Consider the following 23476-nt stretch of genomic DNA (forward strand, 5'->3'; position numbering starts at 1 on the left):
GCAAGCTCACCCTTTTTCATTGTTTTAATTTAAAATCCTCCTTCTCCCTAATAATTCTTCCTTAAAGATTTTCTGTTCTTGTTAATTGGATTATGAACTGCCAAGAGTCTTTACTCGCTGAGTCTCAATATTGTTACAATTTATTATGTTGTATGCTAGACAGAATGGATTGAGCATGATCTGTTTTCTAAATTCCACTGCTGTGTTTGATCTTTGCATTTTGCTGCTATCATCTGTAGTAGAAAAAAGTGTCCATGTCATTTTCACCCAATTTTTTTGACCAAGCTTGGATTATTATTTTCACTGAACTACAACCTCTGATGGTTCAGAAAATGAAAATGAACAAAGCTTAAACTTCTCAGTTGTAGTGCAGGGACACAGCCTGTTCCTTCTAAGCCCATGATCCAGCTCATTATTCTCACTTTTCAAAACTAGAAAACTGGGTACCACTTGAGAGCTTGTCCATTCTAAGGTCAACCTTGCCAGTAGAATCAAGAGCCCAATTTACCATTATTCTTAAAATGGATTCTGTCCTTAGTCCCACCCCACCCCTTCCCTTCAAACTTTCAAGTATTGAGTATGAAGGTTGGCAAGGGGAACCATGTTCAATTGAAAGCAGTTAGACTCTCCTGGCAGACCATTCTGTTCATATGCAAATGACTGGGAGAAGAGGGGGTGGGGCCAGCACACATGGGGAAATTAGAGGCGGGATTGATGCATGCACTCCCCATGCCTTTATACAGTTTGAGCCCTCATGCATTCTTTTTGAATGCATGAACAGGGCTACTAGTCAATGATAAATTTTTCCCATCCCGATAAACATTCCCAGTTCCTAAACCCAAATGTACAAGTTTCCAAGCCAAACCTGAAACCAATATCTGCCCCTGTGCGCAGTCTGAGCCATGATTATCAGACAAATGACTGAAATCAGTACTAGAATGTGAAATCTATTTAAGTGTTATCTGAAATTGACACCCGTTTGTAGACCATAATGGTAAAGAGGCCATATGGGTTATTTTTATGCAATACTACAGCACAATGCTTTCAGGATAGAGATGGTGACCACAGATAGCGAAGAGGCCCCAAGAACCCACAGAATGTATGGCTTCCTCCCTTCCCTGAAATTAGTTTCTACTCTGAAAAGCAGAAGTGTGGAGGCAGTTCCTCCCTTTTTTGCCTCAACCTCCTCCCTCCTAATTTGGTCCAGATTTTCAGATATTCAAACATTTGGCCCAGCATTATCTTAAACTTGAACTCAGTCAAGAAGAATTTTGATTGGCTGAAGAGCTGATGTCACAGTAGGTCTAGTGCCTAGTTAGCTATGCAAAGCGAATGAATGGGGTGTTTTGCATGATTTCAGGTCAATTGTTTTGAATGTATTTCTACAGACCAAAGTTCTCTAGTAAGTGTGTTAGCAGTTAATCCACTGGTCTACAGCTGTGCTGTTTTACAAAGAGAATCAAATTCACAAGTGCATAAAGAATATTTAAGAATATCTTTAATGCTGCTCTGAACTAAAAAGCTTAATGGATTTCTTTTGCCCAAAGCTAAAAATCTTACATTTGGCTGTGTGAAGAGAGCGACATCAAATTATAACCACAGCTAGCTGATTATAGAACAGATCGTTACATCCCAGCAGATTTGGCACTTAGTTCAGCAATTGTTTATAAATCATATTTAGAAACATTCAGAAGTATACTATATCCATGTTTTTACATATGTCTTTCTGGTAGATTAAATGGAAGGGGGAAATACCAAGTTCTACAAACCAGTTCTAACAAAGCTTTTCTAGAGTTCAGTATTGATTGTCCTTTGCATTGTATTTAACTGTGTGCACAAAACTAATAGGATACTGTAGAGCTGCAATCCTACACCAGTCAAGGTTTCAGGATGTATTTGAACTGCTGCTATTGCTTGTTGATGGCTTTATAATGGCTTTATATTTTTCAGCACATTTTATTGCTGTGTTTTTGTATAATGTGCTGTTTGATATTACTTTGGAAACTGCTGTGTGATTATTTTGCAAAGAAGGATGGTCTAAAGGTTTGGTTAATTAATAAATAACATATATTCAGAAGTAAGGCCCATTGTCTCAAGATTCAGTCTGAAGGCACATGAAGTCACCATCCTGCTGAAGCTAAGCAGGCCTGGGTCTGATCAGTGCCTGCATGAGTGACAGCCTGAGAACCACATGTACACTGCCTTGGGTGCCTTGATGGAAGAAAGGTGGGATATAAATGTAAAGAAATAACATAAATGAATGGGGCTTGCTCTCAGGCAAAAGGTTATAGGATTGCAGTCTTACTTTCCTAGAAAAAATGTGGTTTCTTCCAGTGAAGTTAACATGCAGGAAGCATCAAACAAACAAATGGGAGAGCATGTCCAAGCTGCCAGTAACTGAACCATGAGAATTTATTAACGTGTGGTACTCTCAACGGGGGAAAAAACGCTAAAGATGTTTTCCAGTACAGATTAAAAACATGAATGGAGGCTACTAACCAGAATAATCAGGATATAACTGTCCTACTTTGTTTATTTCCTGTTTTTCAACATTCTCCAATGGGTAAACCTACATTTCCTCCTCTTTTTGACAGCAAGGAGATCTGAGGCTCTGCGTTAATCCTGTTGTGTCCCCTGAAGAACTGTAGCTGAATTACAAGCCCTCCTATCTGCACTATAAGGTAGAAAGGGGGGGAGGGCAGTGTCTGAATTCTCTTCTTGACATGAAACCCATTTTATCTTTCTGAAGCTTGTCCCTATCAACAGGTTTACACAGGAGTGTTGCCAGATACCTCTTTTAGGAATCAATTTGTCTTATAGCTTAATCGATGCCTCAGGATGCCAACCATGCCTCTGTAAAGTTCTTAAGGCAGGCTGTTCTCCAGTAGATGTGTGCTATCATGACTAGCACCAGATGGCAGCCAGGTTGGGCCTTGGCTGAGGGCCCCTGCAGCCCAGAGGAGCCCCTGAAGGGCCCCTCCTGAAAGTGGGTGGCACTCCTGCCCTGTCATCTGCGGTAGCGTCAGGTTCTGCAACCTGACCCTGCTGCAGATCATGGAGAGGGAGCTCCCAGGCACCCCCTCCAATTCAGACAGTGTGGGCTTCAATAAGCCTGCATGCATGCCCCACCTACCTCTCCCATCAGTGTGAATGCTATGAGCGCATGCCTGCCATCACCCAAGATGGCAGAGGGGGCTTCCTTAAGGGGCTGCCGCCCTTACCGCCATCTTGGGTGATGGCAGGCATGTGCACTACACACACACATCATTCACATGACAGGAGACATAGGTTGGGTGTGCAGGCAGGCTTATTAGTCCCATGCTGCCTGCATTAGGGGGTGTTGGGCTGCAGCACCGCAGGCCCAGGGTGTTCCTGGCGCCAGCCCTGTGTGCTATTTCAAGAGGAAGGACAAGGAAAAGAGGAAGAGTGTGAGATATTGCTTGCTGCAGCTTGTGTGTATGTGGAGAGTGTGTGTTTAGGAATCATAGAATAGTAGAGTTGGAAGGGGCCTACAAGGCCATCGAGTCCAACCCCCTGCCCAATGCAGGAATCCAAATCAAAGCATTCCCGACAGATGGGTGTCCAGCTGCCTCTTGGATGCCTCCAGTGTCGGAGAGCCCACTACCTCTCTAGGTAATTGGTTCCATTCTCGTATGGCTCTAACAGTTAGGAAGTATTTCCTGATGTCCAGTCAAAATCTGGCTTCCTGCAACTTGAGCCCATTATTCTGTGTCCTGCACTCTGGGACAATCGAGAAGAGATCCCGGCCCTCCTCTATGTGACAACCTTTCATGTACTTGAAGAGTGCTGTCATATCTCCCCTCAGTCTTCTCTTCTCCAGGCTAAACATACCCAGTTATTTCAGTCTCTCCTCATAGGGCTTTGTTTCCAGTCCCCTGATCATCTTTGTTGCCCTCCTCTGAACCCGTTCCAGTTTGTCTGCATCCTTCCAGTGCGGAGACCAGAACTGGACACAGTATTCAAGATGAGGCCTAACCAGTGCTGAATAGAGGGGAACTAGTACTCACGCGATTTGGAAATTATACTTCTGTTAATGCAGCCTAATATAGCATTTGCCTTTTCTGCAGCCACATCACACTGTTGGCTCATATTCAACTTGTGATCAGCGACAATTCCAAGATCCTTCTCACATGTCGTATTGCTGAGCCAAGTATCCCCCATCTTATAACTGTGCATTTGGTTTCTTTTTCCTAAGTGTAGAACTTTGCATTTATCCCTGTTGAATTTCATTCTGTTGTTTTCAGCCCAATGCTGAAATACAAAGGAGAGCTTTGTATATGCACACATGTGAGGGAATGGGTACAGAGAAAACCCATGTTGAAAACAACTTTTAGGTAGAGGCTCCCCAAATTTGGCAAGTCATGGTTTTGTGGAATTGCCCAGCAAACCCTAGAACAGGGATGGAGAACCTAATGTCGAGTGACCAAATGTGGCCTGCAGGCCTATCTGGCTCTTGGAACTCTCCCCAAGCCACACCCCTCCCATGCTCTGCTTTGCACCCCAAATATTTTTGCCTAAGTGTGTCCAAACCCTGATAATGCTTCTTGTTTGCTTGGATGGAGAAAGAGATAGAATAAGAACAAAAGAACAGCCTGCTAGATCAGGCCGGTGGCCCATCTTGTCCAACATCCTCACAGTGACAAACCAGATCCCCATGGGAAGCCCACAAGAAGAACATGATCCGCAAGAGCACTCTACTCCTGCAGTTTCCAGGAACTGGTACTCAGAAACATACTGCTTCCAACAGTTGGGGCAGAACATAGCCATCATGGCTCGTAGTCATTTATAACCTTATCCTCCATGTATTTGTTTAATCCTCTTTTAAAGCCATCCAAGTTGATGGTCATCACTGCCTCCTGTAGGAGCAAATACCATAGTTTTAACTACTAGCAGACTGCCATGTGTGTATAAAATAATCGACAGTACAAAAGTAAAATTTACATTTCTTCCTCCACCCTCTTTTGCCTCTGATGCCACCCACCACTGCCATGTGATCATTGGAAGGTTACTCAGAAGGGAATGTGGCCTTCAGGCTAAAGATGTTTCCCACCCCTGCACTAGCATATGGTAGTCACATTCTCAGACAATTTTTTTCTCTTTCCTCCCATGTGGCTGCATATTTTGAGCTGCAATCTTATATACCAGCATTCCTTGATGTCCTCCAGAGGTTTTGGACTACAACTCTTATCATCTTTGACCATGCTCATTAGGGCTGATAAAAGTTGTAGCACTAAACCTCTAGAGGGTGCCAGGCTGGGGAAGCTGATCTACACACTTATCAAAGGGTACAGATGCATTTACTGTCCTGCCGGTTCCAGTGTGTCTCCACCTCTCTTTTCTGAAAATGGAGGCATATGACACTAGTCAAACCCCACCCCTTTTTACTGTAAAACCTGGTGAGATCAGCTCGAGTGCATTTTTTTTTTAAAGAATCAGCTTCAAATAGATTTTGCAACTGATCGGCAGATCAACTTGTTGCCCCTCCAGGTGTGGTCAATGGAAACACTTAGCTGTATGGAAGTAGTGTCCCCACTTACTTTTGAGTAGTTATGCATAGGGATTGTACTATTAATCCTTCTTTGAATGGAGACAGCTTTTAATGCCAGGACAGAATAGGCACACTGATTCCTAACTGTCTGAGGTGTAGGTACCACCAGTGAAATGTGTGATAAATGCATTTTTTTAAAAAAAACAAAAATCAGTATAAGCATGGCCAACAAATCAGTATGACAGTTAACTTGTGTCTCGAAGAAAAAAGAAATAATCATTGCCAATTCAGAAGCTATGCACACAGCATCCTTTTAATCCCCTTGGACAAGCTTAAATATTTGAAGAACCTGATAGCAGAGCAAAATGTTCCTTGAATATCTTCATCAAGATTTGTTGTTGTTGTTCACTGCTATTGAAAAATCCTTCTAATTATACATTCAACTGACAGCTGGTCTTCTGTGCTTGGAGCAATGTTCTTACTCCCCTCCCTTCAAAAATCACTATTATCAGTCTTTTTTATTATTATTTCAAAGCAATTTCTTTGCCCTTCATGCCCTAACCTATACATTAAACTTGACAAAGTTTTTGTTTGGGGGGGGGATGTACATGTGCATGTAATAATTTAAGTAACAGCTTCACAATGGGGAAGAAGGACACAAATGGATGCATGAAATGCTAGATTAGCGAACACGATGGAAGTACATTTTGTAACAAACGTAACTGACTTTGTGTGGATGCCTCACTTCAGGGAACTCTGAAGGGACCAGCCGGTTTTGGAAAAAGAAAAAGAAAGGAGAACAAGGTGTGCAAACCCTCCATTGTTTGATGGGCAGACTGATTCCAGTTTCAGTTTTCAGGAGCATAAACTAGGGTGAAGCAATAGGGCATCTTCCACTAATATTGCCGACATAGATTAATACAAATTGTCACTGCTCATAATATTGAGTTATACTACAAGTCAGGTAGTTTTACCATGAAACTTTCACTCTATTTGCACATACTAAAGAGATGTCAACATGCCAAAGGCTTTTGCCCCTTTACAGTCGGCATTCATCAGACCAAGATGGCGAGGGCTGTCATTTTCCTGGATCAAGCTTCTCTGCCACATAAAAGGAGAGTTTTGGAAGGGAGATGAGTGGGACTGCAGCTTGGCACTCTTATTTTACTTCCCTACAGTAGGTTGAAGGCAGGAAGCATTGCCCCTACTCTGATTTGTGTTTGTGATGTTATCAAGAAACCAGTTATCTAATTGGCTATATTGCATTGCCTTGAAGCCAAATCAGACTGAGGACAATGCCTCAACCTGTCAAAGGAGGAGGAAAGAATTTCACCAATCAGTGAGAGCGAATGTAATCACCACCACTAGGGCCACCATGACCTCTGACACCAAGTGAACACATCACTCTTATTCACAAGGTCCACCCCAAAAAAAACTATCAAAAGGAAGTCTTTTTTTCAGCCTGTGAATATAGAGAACATAACATATGTTTCACACAGTTAATATCAAAGAAGATTAGTATTGTACTTTTGAATATCTCCAGAGGTGGGGAACGGATGAAGAACTGGGAGCTTGCACCTGGAATAGATAATAGAATACAATAAATTTTTGTCAATGTTTGTTGCACTAACTTGATCTGACCAACTAATCCAGTCTTTAGCAAGCAGAGTCACTTGACTCTGATAATTGCCAGAATAGCTGTTAAACTGTGCTATGTGGGAATGTCTTACATGCAAAATGAGAATGCATGCATAGATATTGGGGGGGAAAGTGGTGCAGTGTGGGTTTCTGCAGACTCTCATGTATGCACTAGAGCTTCAACAGCTTTCAGTAACTGGTCTAATCTAAAATAATTTCAGCCTTCCTGCACTCTGGGAGCTGATAGTTACATGCAACATGCTACTCATGCTCTTAAATAGTTTTTTTTTTTTTTTTCAATAATTTTTATTCAAATTTTCATAAAACATACAAGACAAAATCATGAAACATTCAAAGACAAAAAACAAAATCAAAAATAGTTAAACAAAAAGAAAAAAAGAAAAAAAAAACAAAAATAAAAAATAAAGAGTAAAATATTGACTTCCCATTTGTCAAAGATCAAATCAGTTATAAGTCTATAATATATAACAATCCTGTCTCTTAAGTCATATTATAAAATCACTTTCCTCCAGTAGTTATCTTACTTAATCATCAAATCTCATAAACATTACTTTATTCTTTCCACAAAAAGTCAAAGAGAGGTTTCAATTCTTTAAGAAATATATCTATCAATTTTTTTTTCCAGATAAGCATATCGATTAATCCATCTCATTACTAATTATGATAATCTTATTGTCATAACCATAGTCAAAATAAACATTTCAATTAATCCATCACATCAGAATCTGTTAGGTTCAGTAATTTCAGTAGCCATTGTTCTATTATCCCTATTAGTTCCATTTTCCATCTTCCATCTTCAGTAGTCTTGTTAAGTCCAGTAATTTCAGTATCCAATCTTCCATTATCAGTATTCCATAATAATCTTGCTGTCAAAGCCATAGTCATATAGTAAGAGTCTAATGGGAATTACCTCTATCCCAAATATTTTCTTGCCATCCATTCTGAATAGGTTGCTGAAATACAGCTGTAAAATCATATCTCTGTTCTTTTTTTCAAAATACACTGGGTCATCTCTTGAAAGTTTTTCCATTGTCACATGGCTGCAGTTAATTCCATAGATTTTCTCTATATTGGGCTCCATCACATCATTCCAGTCCAGGAGATTATCCATGCCATTAATAACTTTATCTCTAGAATCTTCATTAATTTCTTCAGAGATAACATTGAGTTCCAAACAATAGATTTTATTTCTAAAGTCCATAGACTCCAAATCTTGTTCCTGTTCCACGTTTGTTCCAATCTCCGGGATCTCCTCTCTCACAGGGACCCCTGTTCCAGTCTCCAGGGTCTCCTCTCTCACAGGGACCCCTGTTCCAGTCTCCAGGGTCTCCTCTCTCACAAGGACCCCTATGTCTTTAATCTCCTGTGTCTCCAAACAATAGATTTTGTTTCTAAAGTCCATAGACTCCAAATCTTTTTCCTGTTCCACGTTTGTTCCAATCTCCGGGGTCTCCTCTCTCACAGGGACCCCTTCCAGGGTCACCTCTCTCACAGGGACCCCTATATCTTTAATCTCCTGCTTCATTTTACTCAATTCAACTTTCAGCTCCTTACAACCCTGTCGCAGGTTTTGTTTCGTTATCTCAATCTCATCCATTATTTTCTGAAACATAGTTATTTCCAGCTTCTCAGCCACTTTCTTAATTGCCATTTTAAAAGAAAAATATAGGAAAACCACTTCTTATTTCAGCAACAATTGGGTTAATACTCCAAACTTGGTGACATCACAGTATAAACAAAGCAGACAGCCTTATCTCTCCATAGTTAAGTAAACAAAATGCAGTTCCCAGGATCGAAACAATTAATGGCAGTCGTCAAGAAACAGATTCGTCAAAATAAAATAGACCAAAAAGAGAGTAGTCTCAGACAGTATAATATTCTTCAAAATAAAAATCTGGAATAGAAATCCCTCTTCTGTGTATATCTTTAGAATGCAAATCCAGGACAGCTTTTTGCAACAAAAACAGAGATAAGCTATTAATTAGTGCGTAGCAGAGAGAAGTTATGGCTCCCCAGTGAGATGTCAAAAACCGATCAATCTGGCAAATCTCTTTTAAACAGCAACAATTTAAGTCAAGTAAAAGAAAAATATAGAAAGAAGGGTGCTTGCCTGTTAGTGCGTTCTCTCTTAGAAGATAAGATGAACGTTCGCTTTAACAGATAGAGCTTGCTGTTGAAAATCCGTCCCACCTTCGTCGGCTGGACCTCGTCCCATAAATTAATGAGATCTGGTCGTCCCAACAAAAATAGGCTTTGAGGTTAATCTCTTCGTTTCTCCCTACCCGGGAGAAGTTTAATCAGTCAAAAAAAAAAGAAAAAACTGACTGATATATCTGAATAAGCTTCTTTTGAGGCAGGAGCCCGTCTCAAAAGCAGGCACAGGCTAAGTCACCCTTCCCGGAAGTCGCTCTTAAATAGTTTTGATGATATCATCATAAGTTGCTATTTCCAGTTTCCAGTAGTCCATCATGTAAAGAGGCTTATCAGATTACACCTCTAAGCAAAACAAGAACGGGTTAAATCTCAGTTCCCATTCTCATTACCATCATTGCCACACAATGGGATTAATGTTGTGCAATATTTTTTCTGTTCCCCCTAAACCTGTCATTATAAGAATGAAGCTGATAATGCAGTGCTGCATGCAAGCTGTTGGGGGTAGGCTGCTACATGTTGGCCTCCTTAATTCTTGGTAAGTACTGGTGATTGGTTGGTTGTTCACTGACCTATCACACCCATCTCTGCTGCCACACACCTACCCTCTTGAAACAGCATCAGGCCTGGAAGAGATGGCTTGATATTCTTGTTGATCAGAATATTGAAAACTGAAATGGCAGTGAAGTCATACCAATTGCTGTATTTTTCCCTATGAAGAAAGCATTTAAATGCCAACATCCCATTTTAAGACAATTATAAAATAGAGCACAGAAGGTAAAACATTCCCAATTCCTAGTAGTGGCAAGACTGTATTTATTTAAGACATTTATATACTGCTTAATCTTTTGCATTTCTAAGCAATTTCAGGGACAGCACTACAGTATAGCACTTGGAAGACGTCACTGTATTAACTGCTTTATTTACAGTTATTTACAAATACACATGTGGAAGCAAACACTCACTCCCAGAGTAAGCAGCAAACCCACTGTTTCTTGCATTATATTCCCATAGAACACCTGTTGTAGCTCTCCTAAAGTTGAGTTTCAGTTTAGCTAACTCCAGGTTAACTTTCAGCTACCTCTATATCTTTTGTTCTCCACCTCTCCTATTGTAAACTGTTCTTCTCTCTCTCTCTCTCTCTCTCTCTCTCTCACACACACACACACACACACAAATACATCAGCTCCCACTGAGGGAATTTCATTTTATCATCTCTAACTATTAGTGAGCCATTGACCTAACAATGGCTGTTCTCCCACCACCCATAACAATAAAACACTGATAGCACTCATCCATTACTACATCCTTGGGATAAGATATTTTAATAAGGAAGGTTTAATATATTACTCAAAGAACTCACTAAGGTTTCTTGGGTCTTTGTTCTAATGCCTAAATTGCTATCTCACTCCCTGAAGCAATACTGATCTTTGCCATTACATCTTTGTGCCTGTGTTAGGTTCCATTGATGATGGCCAGCAATCTGGTGACCAATTAATAAAGACATATTGGATGGTGCTGCTCACATAATCAGGTCCATTATCACTGGACTTGGAAACATCCTGTTCTATTCATAAATCCAGATGTGCTTCCTTCTGCTTCTGAGTAGCCCAATCCATATAAGTTATTCTAATTGGATTGGTGGTGAGCTATTCAAAATGTATTTTATTTATTATCTATGAATAAGGATGGACTAAACAGACTAATTCCTTTCATATTTTTTTGCTAGAAACTGGGCTTTGTGCAGATTTCTTAAAATGAAAGCAGGAAACATCCACATTTAAATGGTACACATTTTGTATGAATTTGCATACTTTTTGCACACACTATCTGTAAAATGTGCATTTTCCAAAGCCTTTCAATGTAAAATAATGGATTTTTTTACATAAAATACACATATTTGTGTGCACCTTTTGCACAATGAAAATGCATAATAAATCTGGAGAAGACATAATCCAGCTGCGAGTTGTGTTCCTATCTGCAAGCAAGTTCAGGAGCATTGGAATGTGTTCGTCTGCTGTGAAAAATGAAACAAACAAATTGTTCTTCCTATCTGTGAAACATGCCGCTCTCTTCTCTATTCAAATATTCAATAAATATATGATAAATATTTTAATAAACATCAGAACTTATATTTATTAAAAGCAAAATTGACAACATGGAAAACCAGTAGTAACAAATTCCAGTTTAAACCAAGCTCAGACTATTTAGTATTTTCCTTTTTTAAAACTCCTCTGACTTTTTTTGTAAACACAACCTGGCAGCAAAAACATGGAATGGGTATACAAACCAACCCATACTCCAGATATGATCTGGAGTCAATCCTCATAAGAATAATCAGAACATTGTACTAGCGAACTTTGTAAAATTTAGTTTGGTAAGAGCTTTTACCTTAACTGTCTGCATTAATACAGTCCTTTATCACTAGATACTTAAAACATATGGTTTTTAAACTTTTTAACTGATTAACTGTTTCCCATATGCTGATGATATTCCTCCCTTGTATGTTCTTGCCAATTATTCCTAATTATGAGGAATGTGTTTAATAACAGTTATACCAGAACAATGCAAAAGAACTGGGGTTGTTGAGATGGGAAGAAATGATGGATAAAAATGTTTTAAAGATTGACTAGCTCCTTGTGGAATCAGTGAGAGGGGAAGTGGAAACATTATAGGAATGAATGGGAAATGAAGTCACAGAGGACGGCAAATGAGCTGAAGCATTAAATAAATGCTTTACAGCAAAAGAATACTAAAAATGTGCAATCTGAAGCCGCCTGTTGTATCTGCTCTCACGGATGACTTCCAGGCTAGTGAGGCAGAGATATTGAATAAGTTAAGGAAAGTTGAAGCCAACAAATCATTCACACTGCATGAAACTGGTCCTACAGCTCTAAAGGAGCTCAAAACAGACAATGGCACAGGTTGGCATTTTCCTATCCATCATCTTCTAAGTTCCAGATTTATACTGGGTGGTTCTGAAGGAGAAATGAGACTGCAAACAAATGCTTGACAGTGAAGGTAAATTCTTTAGGTCAGGCTCAAAGGGGTTGACTGAAGCTTGTGTATTTGTGCATCAATAGAATTGTTTTCAGAATTCCGTCACTCTTTTAACATCACAATTGTTTGGCATACTCTGGAACGAAAAGTCATAATCATTATACACCATTCCTGTCCAGTACAATGTAACTATGCTTAACAAAGGAGGACACAGGCTGGCTATGTATGCTTGGATGTGACTGAGGCCACATCTGCACCATACATTTAAAGCACTATTGGACCACTTTAACAGTCATGGCTTTTCCCAAAGAATCCTGGGAACTGTAGTTTGTGAAGGGTGCAGAGAGCTGTCAGGAGACCCCTATTCCACTTACAGAGCTACAATTCCCAGAATAGTTTAACAATCCGTCCTTCTTCCCAGGAAACTCTGATAGCCTGACACTACAGTCACACCATACAAACTGGGGTCTCCTTTGTAGAATACCATCCAATGTAACACAGTATCCCTGATACCCATCCCAAGGACCTCTTCATGAGGATACCATGGTCAACAGTATCAAAAGTGGGAATAACCACCTTCCCGTACCAACTGAAGAGCTTTCCTTATCAACCAAAGGGGAGCTCTTCCTATGGATAATGAATGTAGGGGACTAAATAATTGCTTGGCATGGGGAGTATCCCATATGGGAGAGGAGAGTAAAAAATGTTAAGAAAGTAACGAAGGTCTAAGTTACATGGTATGTTGGAATGTCATATTTGAGCCCTAAATGCATTTTTCTTGTTGTAAAAGGAGCCATGAGAAGCCTCAGTGTTCTCCCCCCACTATTAGATACAAAGGGGGATTTAAACCTGCAAGTTTTCCCCTCCATGCCATAGTCCTAATCCAACTTGGGCACCTTGGTGGGTGCTTTACAAAACAATAAGAATAACATGCACTGAGAGCTCAAAACAGAGAGCTCCAACATTTGGTTTCACCGTACAGTTTCCTACAGGTCAACTGCTAACGGACGAAGCTCTTATGCCTTGCTCTGCCCTGGTCATTTTATTATCCTCTCTCTTTTATGAGGAACCAGCCCACCGTCTTTGCAATGAATGTCATTCATTGTCCAACAAGCACAAAAACCATGGCTGTTCTAGGACAGTTCAGCCAGGACATGTCTTTTTCTTTCCCATTTAATCTGCATTCATGTCATCATAAAATATGCTATCATTCATCTAAATGCCTATGGTATAAATGTCACCTGAGGAGTTTATGTCTTAATAAATCTGAAAGATCATTTACCTTGTTGATGTTAACTGCAGTAAGGGGAGAGAGAGAGACAAGTAAATGCAGAGCTATATACCTGCAGGAGCTGCTGAGTGAAATATATGTACCATGGGAATTAGGATCTTACAGAATGCAGAAGAGGACAGTACATAGTGTCACTGCCCATAATAGAATCTAATTTAAACCTTGACTATGAGAAATGAATTGCACAGACCATCTTAGAAAATGAGTAACTGGAAACATTAGTTTCTGCTGTATGGGTGCTGATTGTATAGCTCATCACTTGGATTAGTTTGGAGTTCATCTTCAGCTCCATTTTTATGGCACGCTCCTGGCTGTTCCCAATCCATGTACATTATGGAGTATAAAAAGGAATCTCAAGAAAACTAAGTTCTATGTCACATATATTTATATTGTAAGCATTTCAACTTCCCAAGTGGGTCAAATTGTTGCAGAAATGTGGAGAACCGAATTGAAGATTAGAAAATAAAGTGAGAGAACCAAAATGGACAGATCATTCCATCCCTAGTCCTGAGTTGGAGTTGCCCTAACTGTTTGTGATCGAAAAATCTTGCACACAGGGGCAAATTATGGGATTATTGTAATGCCTAATTTGCCCTGTGTCTGTGATAGCAAAAGCGATCAAAGAGGCTATGCAGGGGATTGTGGACAGATGGGGCTTGGATAATCTCAGTGATGTAACTTCAGAGCCTTAACAGGATGGTGTGTGCTGATGTATAGTTAACTACAGCATTCTGCAATGCAGACGTAGTAGGTCCAACCCATTATATACTGTGTTGTGATGCCTTCAGACAGGTTAGAACCATGTCTTGGTTGTGTTGGCCTATGCTGATAGAACTGGAAAGATGGTGGTTAAAATGGCATACAATTTATTCTCAGTCCAGCTCCAAACTTTTATTCACCACTTCTCATCTCCCCATAACGTCTTGCCTGGTGATGCCATAAATCCTCATATTCTTGGATACACATGATGTTAGATTTCTCTGGCAGAGGATAATGAGACTATTCTGTCAGTTGTTGGTTCCTAAAATATCACATCACCCTGTGCTGTTTTTGCTGTAAGAGACCGACAAATGTCAACCCTTTTGGAACTTCATGTGCAAGACTGGGTCACCCTTACCAGAAGGCAAAGTGAGGCAGCCACCTCAGGTAGCTGGTTTTGGGTGTCATGAAAGGGCAGCAAATGGTGTTTAATGTATTATTATTGTACTGGGGAGGGGAAAAGGGATTTAGGGAGTTTTCTGCCTCTGATGTCAAAATAACTTGGATGGCATTGGGCACTTCATGCCTCGAAGGGAAGGGAAATGCCATTTGATGCTCCTCCTCAGGCAGTGAGATGTCTTGGACCAGCGCTGCGACTACAGGCTTTGCTCATTATATGTACTGAATCTACTTCTGTGTTTGTATTCTCACAATGAGTCTGTTTTAGATTTGTTTTTAGGGTTTTAGGGGTTATAGTGCCCATCTTGTTATGTATAAGGGTTGTTGTTTAAATTCCCAGTTCTTCTTCTACAGTAAACTGAGTATTAACTACCTCACTTCTGTAGCATTCACAGAAAACTACACAAGTTGCAAAGCAGTGATGTCAGATTAATAATAATAATAATAATAATAATTCCAGTGTGCATGTTTCTTCCAGGGATGGGGAATCTGCTGCTCTCCAGATGCTGCTGGGTAAAACTCCCATCATCTTTCACCACTGGCCATGCTGGCTGGGGCTGATAGAACCCAACAACATTTCATAGGTTTCCCATCCCTGACGTTAATCAGATTGCATGCTACTTCAGTCCCAAAGGACAGGAATAATCTTTACTCTGGACCCTAGAATTTGTCACAAAGTCCCTTTGGGTCCTCTGAAACACTCAGAACAATGTGATGTGATCCTTGTGAAGTGCAAACTCTACAACGGCATGGGCCTGCTTCAAAGATTAGCCCCAGTATTAAACTACTATTGAATTGAATTGAATTGAATTTATTTAATTCGGTCCAAGACCAGCAGTTTTGACACAAATATAAATACAGACATATAAAATACATTTTACCCAAGCCTGATACCAGGTGATAAAATAATTGAAATAAAAGTTAAGATGATTGGACCAAGTTCTTTCTGCGAGTCATGGCCGCAACACAGAATTTCGCAACCATATCCATGATGAATGGATCTCGATCTTCAAGTAAAACATGGACTTCATTTTCTTTGGAAGTTCTGATCCTTTTAAGAAGGCAGGGATAGATGAACAGAGTGCGAAGATCAGAGTAAAAGTGACAATGTAACATAACGTGCTCCACCCCTTCCACCGCTCCGGAATCACAGATACAGTGCCTGTCTGCATAGGACACTTTCTTATGCCTCCCATCAAGTACAGCCGAGGGAAGAGTGTTAAATCTGGCCCAGGAAAATGCCTTTCTGTACTTGGGAAGACTCAAAGTAGTTAGGTAAGTCGCAAGTGCGGGCACCTTTGCGCTTGGCCTAATATAGGGAAATGCTGGCAACTGACTCATTAAACTGAAGTTCTATGTCCCTAATACGTTGCATGTTGAGTTCTTTGGCTTTGAAATATCCCAGTTGTAATATAGCTGACTGGGAGAAGCCTAACGACAACAACTTAGAGGTCACCATATGTTTCCATCTAGATTGAAAAAGGTCGGTAAGGATTAATGGGGCAAGACCCAGGGGGGCAAAAATCAGCTTAAGCCACAAATTTATCCTATAAACCCACGCCCTGGTCTCGACCAACAGGGTGTCTACCTCTCGGCGTAAGGCAACGTTTGGTATGCAGCTCGGCAGGCCTAAAATGCTCCTAATGAATTTTGATTGAACATGTTCCAGAGGGGCATAGTTGCCTTGAGGGCATAACTGTGTTCCATATAAGAGTTGGGGAATTACTCTGGCGTTAAAAACCAGCATTGCCGAAGGGGTATATTGATCCCCTTTGGAGAAAAAGAACGAGAGAAGCGCCCTAGTAGTAAAATGTTGTTAATACAAATAAATACAAACCACCTGTTGGGTATGCTTTAACTTGGATTCCTGCATTGAGCAGAGGGTTGGACGTGATGACATTACAGGCTCCTTCCAACTCTACTATGTTATGATTCTATGAGCGCTATACCACGCTGCACCTCACCCCAAAGAGCTGAAAACAAAACAAACATGCAGTGGATAAATCTCACTGCATCTTTATACAGTATGTTTTAAAACGTTTATTGAAGAGCTTCTAAATGGTAACTTGGCTGAATGCTTTTTACAGGAATATTTCATGATCAAAATCCATCACTTCCAAAATGCTGATTCCTCAAGAATGAACCATAACATTATTAATCTGATTTGTTCTTTGGATTTAAAGGAATTTCACATGTAAAATTCGCCTTTATAATACTTTCATATAGGAGAAGCTTCCCTCCTACTCTTTGTTATGCATTTGCTTTCTTCTAATACAGCAAAAACAAGCCACGAATCCTTTAATAGGATTAAACACACCTCCTATTTCTTCTTCTTCCTCCTCTTTTCAGGGGAGACTTTCCATTGATTTCAATTAACAATTATTGAAAAAATAAGGAGCTATTGCTGAAGGTTTTCTGATATTTTTAGGTAATATATAATTGCACAAGGCGTTATCCTTCCAAAATGGCCTGGATCCAATCTAGTTGCTGTTAGAAAAATGTTATGAACTTTTAATGATTACTTATATTTCTTATTTTCTATTAGCTCATATCCACCGTACTTCCTGTGTTACAGAGAGGTTTAGTTCAGCTGGAACTCTGCACATGTCCTGGAACTGTGTGTTTAGTTTTGCTTTGCTCTGAGCAGTGAGTATAATGCCATTTTAAAGGAAGCAAAGAAAACTGTGATAGTTCTAGCTAAGTATACTCCCATCAGAGAAAGCTCTAAAGGTTCCCATAATATGTCACTTCCATAGTACCTCCTGTACAGATAATTTCCTAAACAAACTAATGTGTATAATGGCATGTGCAAGCTTTATTATACCCCAGAACCTCTACCATATCTAATGAAGGTAAATACCCTTATTCTGATATTGATTAAGGCAGTAACAGTAAGGCATCCTCCAGCAAGCATTGCCAGCAAGATTCCAATGGGGCTTACTTTTGAGTAGCATACAGTTATTGTGGCATGAACTTGCATTGGAAATTGCAACGGCAGGGAATCCTTCTGAACCAAGGTAATGCACTTAGGTGCTACATACAGTAGGGCCCCACTCATAGGGCGGGTTACATTCCAGACCCCCACCGAAAAGTGAAAATGTACTAATAAAACTGAATGCTTAAGTGTTGACTGTTTCTTTGTAAAGAAGGAGGATAGGGAGAGAATCAGAACAGGTGGAGGCCACACAATTTTTCTTCCAGTAGAGAAGCAACAGTGACAGCAGGGACCTCCTCCGAATCAAAGTAAGACACTTTCATTTTAGTTAGTTGCCAAGTAATATGACTTCCATTAAGCATTGCAATGTGGATATTATGGATTTACAGCTTCATTCTCCCAAGGCTTGATTGCTGTGTTTGCCTATTGATCTCACTCTCTAGAGCTTTAAAAACCCTTCTCGGGTTTTAAGGTACAAACCTGTAGTACTGGGCTTCTCAGGGGCCACAAAATAAACTGAATCTACCCCTCGGACAGTGGTTACAGAGCCCTGACCTCAGAGGGAGATCCAGTGTCAAAGCCTCCATACCTCTCTGCTGCTTCAAAAGCCCTGACCAAACTGATGCCAGTGTGCCAACATTAGAAGGTCCAAAAGGGGGGGTGTCTGGGGGCATACCAAGAAACAGGCAGGATCTGAAGGTTCCCAACCCATATTAGTCATCTGACACATGCATCAACCAAGATATATATTTAGTCATGCTAAACTTATACTCAGTCATTCACTATGCTCTGCAGGTGAGGGCCTCCTGCAGATACTATTTTATCTGGAGGTTCATTCCACACAACATAGGAAGCAGACCTTTAGGGTTGTGGCACTGATACTTTGGAATTCCCTCCCCTTAAATATTAGACAGGCACCATCTCTGTTATCTTTCCAGTGCCTACTGAAGACCTTCCTCTTTCAACAAGCCTTTTAAGTAGATACCTTATTCCAGTCTGCATCTGTGTTGGAATTGCTTTTTAAGGTGTTTTTAAAGCTTTTTTAAAAAGAAGTTTTTAAAGATGTTTTGTTTTAATAAATTTTGAAGTCTGTTTTTAAGATGTTTTAGGATGTTTCTAGTGCTTTTGTTTGCTGCCCTGGGTTCCTAACTGGGAGGAAGAGCAGGAGATAAATTTAATAAATAATAAATAACTAAATAAGAGAAATGGTAAAATCCCTCAAGTCAGCCCTGCCACTTTGAGCCCAGCAGGGCACTGAATACGATGGTAGAACCGCCTTTGTATTTCAGCTCCCTTAGGATTGCAGCTTATATTTCTTCCGTACAAATAGCTATTGATGTCTGGTATTGGAACTAAAAATAAACCACATTTTAGAAACTATTTAGGCTGGATGACAATTCTCTGTAAAACTGGAATCCTTTCTTCTATCTGACAAAAATTTCCTGGGTCTGATCCCTCGGAAGGGTAGTGGAATATTTATGTATTTATGTATTTATTGTATTTATATACCGCCCCATAGCCGAAGCTCATGTCACACAGTTTAGACAGAAAATACAGAAGTTAGAATGGAAAGGAACATGAATAGGAATAATGGGAACAAATAAGAAAATGAATGAAGTTTTTAATTATGAAAAGGAATGGAAAAGCAAACGTTCCTAGTTCCTACCACTATGTTCTGCGAAAGATGAAAGCACTGGAATCACAACCTTGTAGAAATGGTAAAACATAGAATAGATTTTGTGATATGAACTGTTAGAAAGGAGTCAGTCATAAATAAAATCATGGAAAAAAATGACGAGACCAAGGTAGCTAAGAGCAATTTGGAATTTACTTCATGAATGTTGCTTTTTCGTGCACCTTACAAATATGCACAAAGAGAAATATGGTATGTTACTATATCAACAGCATATTAATCATGACAGAACACAGAAGCTGACTTGTACTTAATGTCTTTATGAGGAAGAAGCCAATAACTTCTGATTGCTTATAACTGGGCTGTAGTTAAATTATATTCGGCTCATCTCTCTGACATAGGGGTAGCCAACTTGGTGGCCTCCAGATATTGTTGGATTCCATCAGCCCCAGCCAGCAGTCTGGGATGATAGAAAATGTAACCCAGAGACATCTGGGTGGCATCACATTGACTACCCCTGCTCTAAGGACATGGTCTTTATTGAAATACTTGCCTATTTCTCCCCATCCAATCTTGTCAAAACTGTTTTGGCATCATTGCTAGTGATAGACAAGCCCCACCCCCTCCATACCACTCCATACTAAAAAGCTGGATTAAATTCCCAGACATGCTCAGTTTTGAGTTTCATTATTCTTTAGCAGAAAAATCACAAACTACAATTCCAGTCATAGTCTTGTTATTCCATTTTTCTGGGTTTTCATGGTGAACTCTCAAGGCTATCTTTTGGATTGTTTTGGTGTTCACTCCAAATTCCCATCATGCTCTTAAATTTAAAAATTTAATGTTGGCTGAAGGATTAACATATTAACTAACATTCCTTCTGAAATTCTCTTCCCCATTCCTAGTCCATTTGCAGAGATTGAATAGTTTAGGGGTTAGGAACCTCCAGCCTCTTTGCCAATCATGGCCCACCAAGGGGTATAATTTGCCATGTGAGGCCTGGATCCCTCCATAATGGGAAATTATCGGCCAGTCTCCAACATTCCATTTTTGGGCAAGGTAATAGAGCGTGTGGTGGCCGCCCAGCTCCAGAGATTCTTGGATGAAATGGATTATCTGGATCCATTTCAGTCTGGTTTCAGGCCTGGTTACGGGACAGAGACAGCTTTGGTCGCCTTGGTGGATGACCTTCGCAGAGAGCTGGGACAGGGGGAGTGTGTCCCTGTTAGTTCTACTGGACCTCTCAGTGGCTTTCGATACCATCGACCATGGTATCCTTCTGGACCGCCTTGCTGGGACGGGACTTGGGGGCACCGTGTTACGATGGCTCCATTCCTTTCTGGAGGGACGAACTCAGAAGGTGGTGCTGGGGGACTCCTGTTCGACTCCTTGGCCATTGACCTATGGGGTCCCTCAGGGTTCAGTTTTGTCCCCCATGTTATTTAACATCTATATGAAACAGCTGGGAGAGGTTGTCCGGGGGTTTGGGGTTCGGTGCCATCAGTATGCGGATGACACCCAACTCTATTTCTCCTTTCCACCTAAAGCCAAGGAAGCTGTCCTGGTCCTGAACCAGTGCCTGGCATCAGTGATGGACTGGATGAGGGCGAACAAATTGAAACTAAATCCAGACAAGATGGAGGTGCTCCTGGTCAGTCAAAGGGCAGATCAGGGAATAGGGATTCAGCCTGTGCTCGATGGGGTTACACTCCCACTGAAGACACAGGTTCGCAGTTTGGGTGTGCTCCTGGACTCAGCTCTGAACTTGGAGGCCCAGGTCTTGGTTGTGGCCAGGAGTGCCTTTGCCCATTTAAGACTAGTGCGCCAGCTGCGCCCGTTCCTGGAAATGCCTGATTTGACTAGGGTGATGCATGCCTTAGTTACATCCCGTTTAGACTACTGAAACGCGCTCTACGTGGGACTGCCTTTGAAGACTGTTCGGAAACTTAAACTGGTACAAAGAGCTGCAGCCAGAGTATTAACAGGGTCTGGTTACAGGGAACATACAACACCCTTGTTACAACAGCTCCACTGGCTGCCAGTTTGTTTCTGGTCACAATTCAAAGTGCTGGTTTTGACCTTTAAAGCCCTATATGGCCCAGGTCCAGGCTATCTGTCAGACCATATCTCCCTATACGAGCCTGCCCGGGCCCTGAGATCTTCAGGAGAGGCTCTTCTCTCAGTCCCAACACCCTCACAAGTGCGATTGGTCGGGACACAAGATAGGGCCTTCTCGGTGGCTGCTCCTAAGTTCTGGAACTCCCTTCCTAGGGAGGCATGAATGGCCCCCTCCTTGCCATCCTTCCGTTGGCAAGTAAAGACTTTTTTATCCCGACAGGCTTTTGGGATAGAAGGTGTTTAGGATTGGGCATTACAAGGCTTGTTTTAATGTTTTATATTATTATCTGTATTATTTTAAATTGTTTTTAGATTTTTAAGTGCCTTTTATGGTTTTAAATTTGTGCATAGTTTAATTGCATTTTAATTGTATGTTTTTCTATGTTTTTATTTATTTATTTTATTTATTTATTTTCATTTCTAGACCGCCCATAGCTAATAGCTCTCTGGGCGGTGTACAAAACAAGATTAAAATACAATATAGAATAAAATCAGTAACAAAGGAACACATTAAACTAAAAACATAAACATAAAGCATTAAACATTAAAATGCCTGGGAGTATAGCCAGGTCTTAACCTGGCGCCTAAAAGAAAGAACCGTAGGCGCCAGGCGTATTTCCTCCGGTAAGCTGTTCCATAATTCGGGGGCCACCACAGAAAAGGCCCTAGATCTAGTAACAGTCCTCCGGGCATCCTGGTGAGTTGGTACCCGGAGGAGGGCCTTAGATACTGAATGAAGTGAACGGGTAGGTTCATAGCGGGAGAGGCGTTCCACAAGGTATTGCGGTCCCACACCGTGTTTTTAACTACACGTAGTTTTATTTGTAAGCCGCCCTGAGTTCCAGTTTAGAAAAAGGGCGGTGTAAAAATAAAGTTTCAATTCAATTCAATTTTCCCCAAACCACACTAACCTGCAGACATCACTAGAGAAGATAATGGAGAATTTTTATTTATCTATATAAACATAGATATTAGAAGGTATATGCTTAACACTATAAGACAATCACAAGGAATAAAACAACAGGCCCACAGGTCTGTGAGACCCTTAAGATTCAATGTTCACCATCTTCAGAGGGGCAAGTGAAGTTCAGTATGAACTCCTGAACTCCTGAAGTGAAGCGAACAGGCCTGTGTGTGATTAAATTTTGATTAATGAGTATATTGTTTGTGAGCAAGTAAGCATGTAAGTGAAGATTTACCAGAGCTAGATGTGCTGGCTAGGCTTGTTAAAGCAGTGATCATATATATTCCTATTCTCAAATGTTTCTCATATATATATATATATATATAAAGTTAGAAGAGATATTATAAAAAATATAGGAATTAGGAAAATCATAAAGAAGCAACAGGTACATTCTGCCTTGAAATCCCAACAACCCTGACTTGAGCAGTCACAGGTTCTTGTATGATTAACATATGATGAATGGTCATCTTGCTTAAGGGAATAGCTATGTAGAAGTTGTTTCTATAACAACAATGCATTCTACGTGGGGCTGCCTTTGAAGACGGTTTGGAAACTGCAGCTTGTGCAAAATGCAGCAGCCAGATTGGTAACAAGGACCAGACAGTCTGAACATATAAAACTGATTCTGGCCTGTTTGCATTGGCTGCCTGTATGTTTCCGAGCTCGATTCAAGGTGCTGTTTTTGACCTATAAAGCCTTACACGTCTTGGGACCACAATACCTGATGGAACGCCTCTCCCGATATGAACCCACCCATACACTACGTTCAAGATCAAAGGCCCTCCTCCGTGTGCCTACTTGGAGGGAAGCTGGGAGTCTGGCAACAAGCGAGAGGGCCTTCTCAGTGGTGGCCTCCAAATTATGGAATGATACCTCTGACAAGGTGCGCCTGGTGCCAACACTGTTATCTTTTCAGCGCCAGGTCAAGACTTTCCTCTTCTCCCAGGCATTTTAGCATGCGTTCTAAATTGTTTTAATTTTTTAAATTGTTTTTAAATTGTTTTTAAAAGATGTGTTTTTAAATTTGTTTTAATGTTTTTAGTTACTGTAAACCACCC

General features: G+C 40.6%; 1 long non-coding RNA gene across 1 annotated transcript in view; it reads left to right on the forward strand.

Moving 5' to 3' along the window:
- The window catches only part of LOC133378330 (uncharacterized), a 45424-nt gene that overhangs the window by 4157 nt on the left and 17791 nt on the right, over positions 1-23476 (forward strand). The window contains exon 3 of the long non-coding RNA XR_009760958.1: positions 2595-2681. This is a non-coding gene — a long non-coding RNA (uncharacterized LOC133378330). The remainder of the gene's footprint in view (positions 1-2594; positions 2682-23476) is intronic.

Source organism: Rhineura floridana, chromosome 2 (genome assembly GCF_030035675.1).
Source record: "Rhineura floridana isolate rRhiFlo1 chromosome 2, rRhiFlo1.hap2, whole genome shotgun sequence".
Classification (NCBI taxonomy): domain Eukaryota; kingdom Metazoa; phylum Chordata; class Lepidosauria; order Squamata; family Rhineuridae; genus Rhineura; species Rhineura floridana.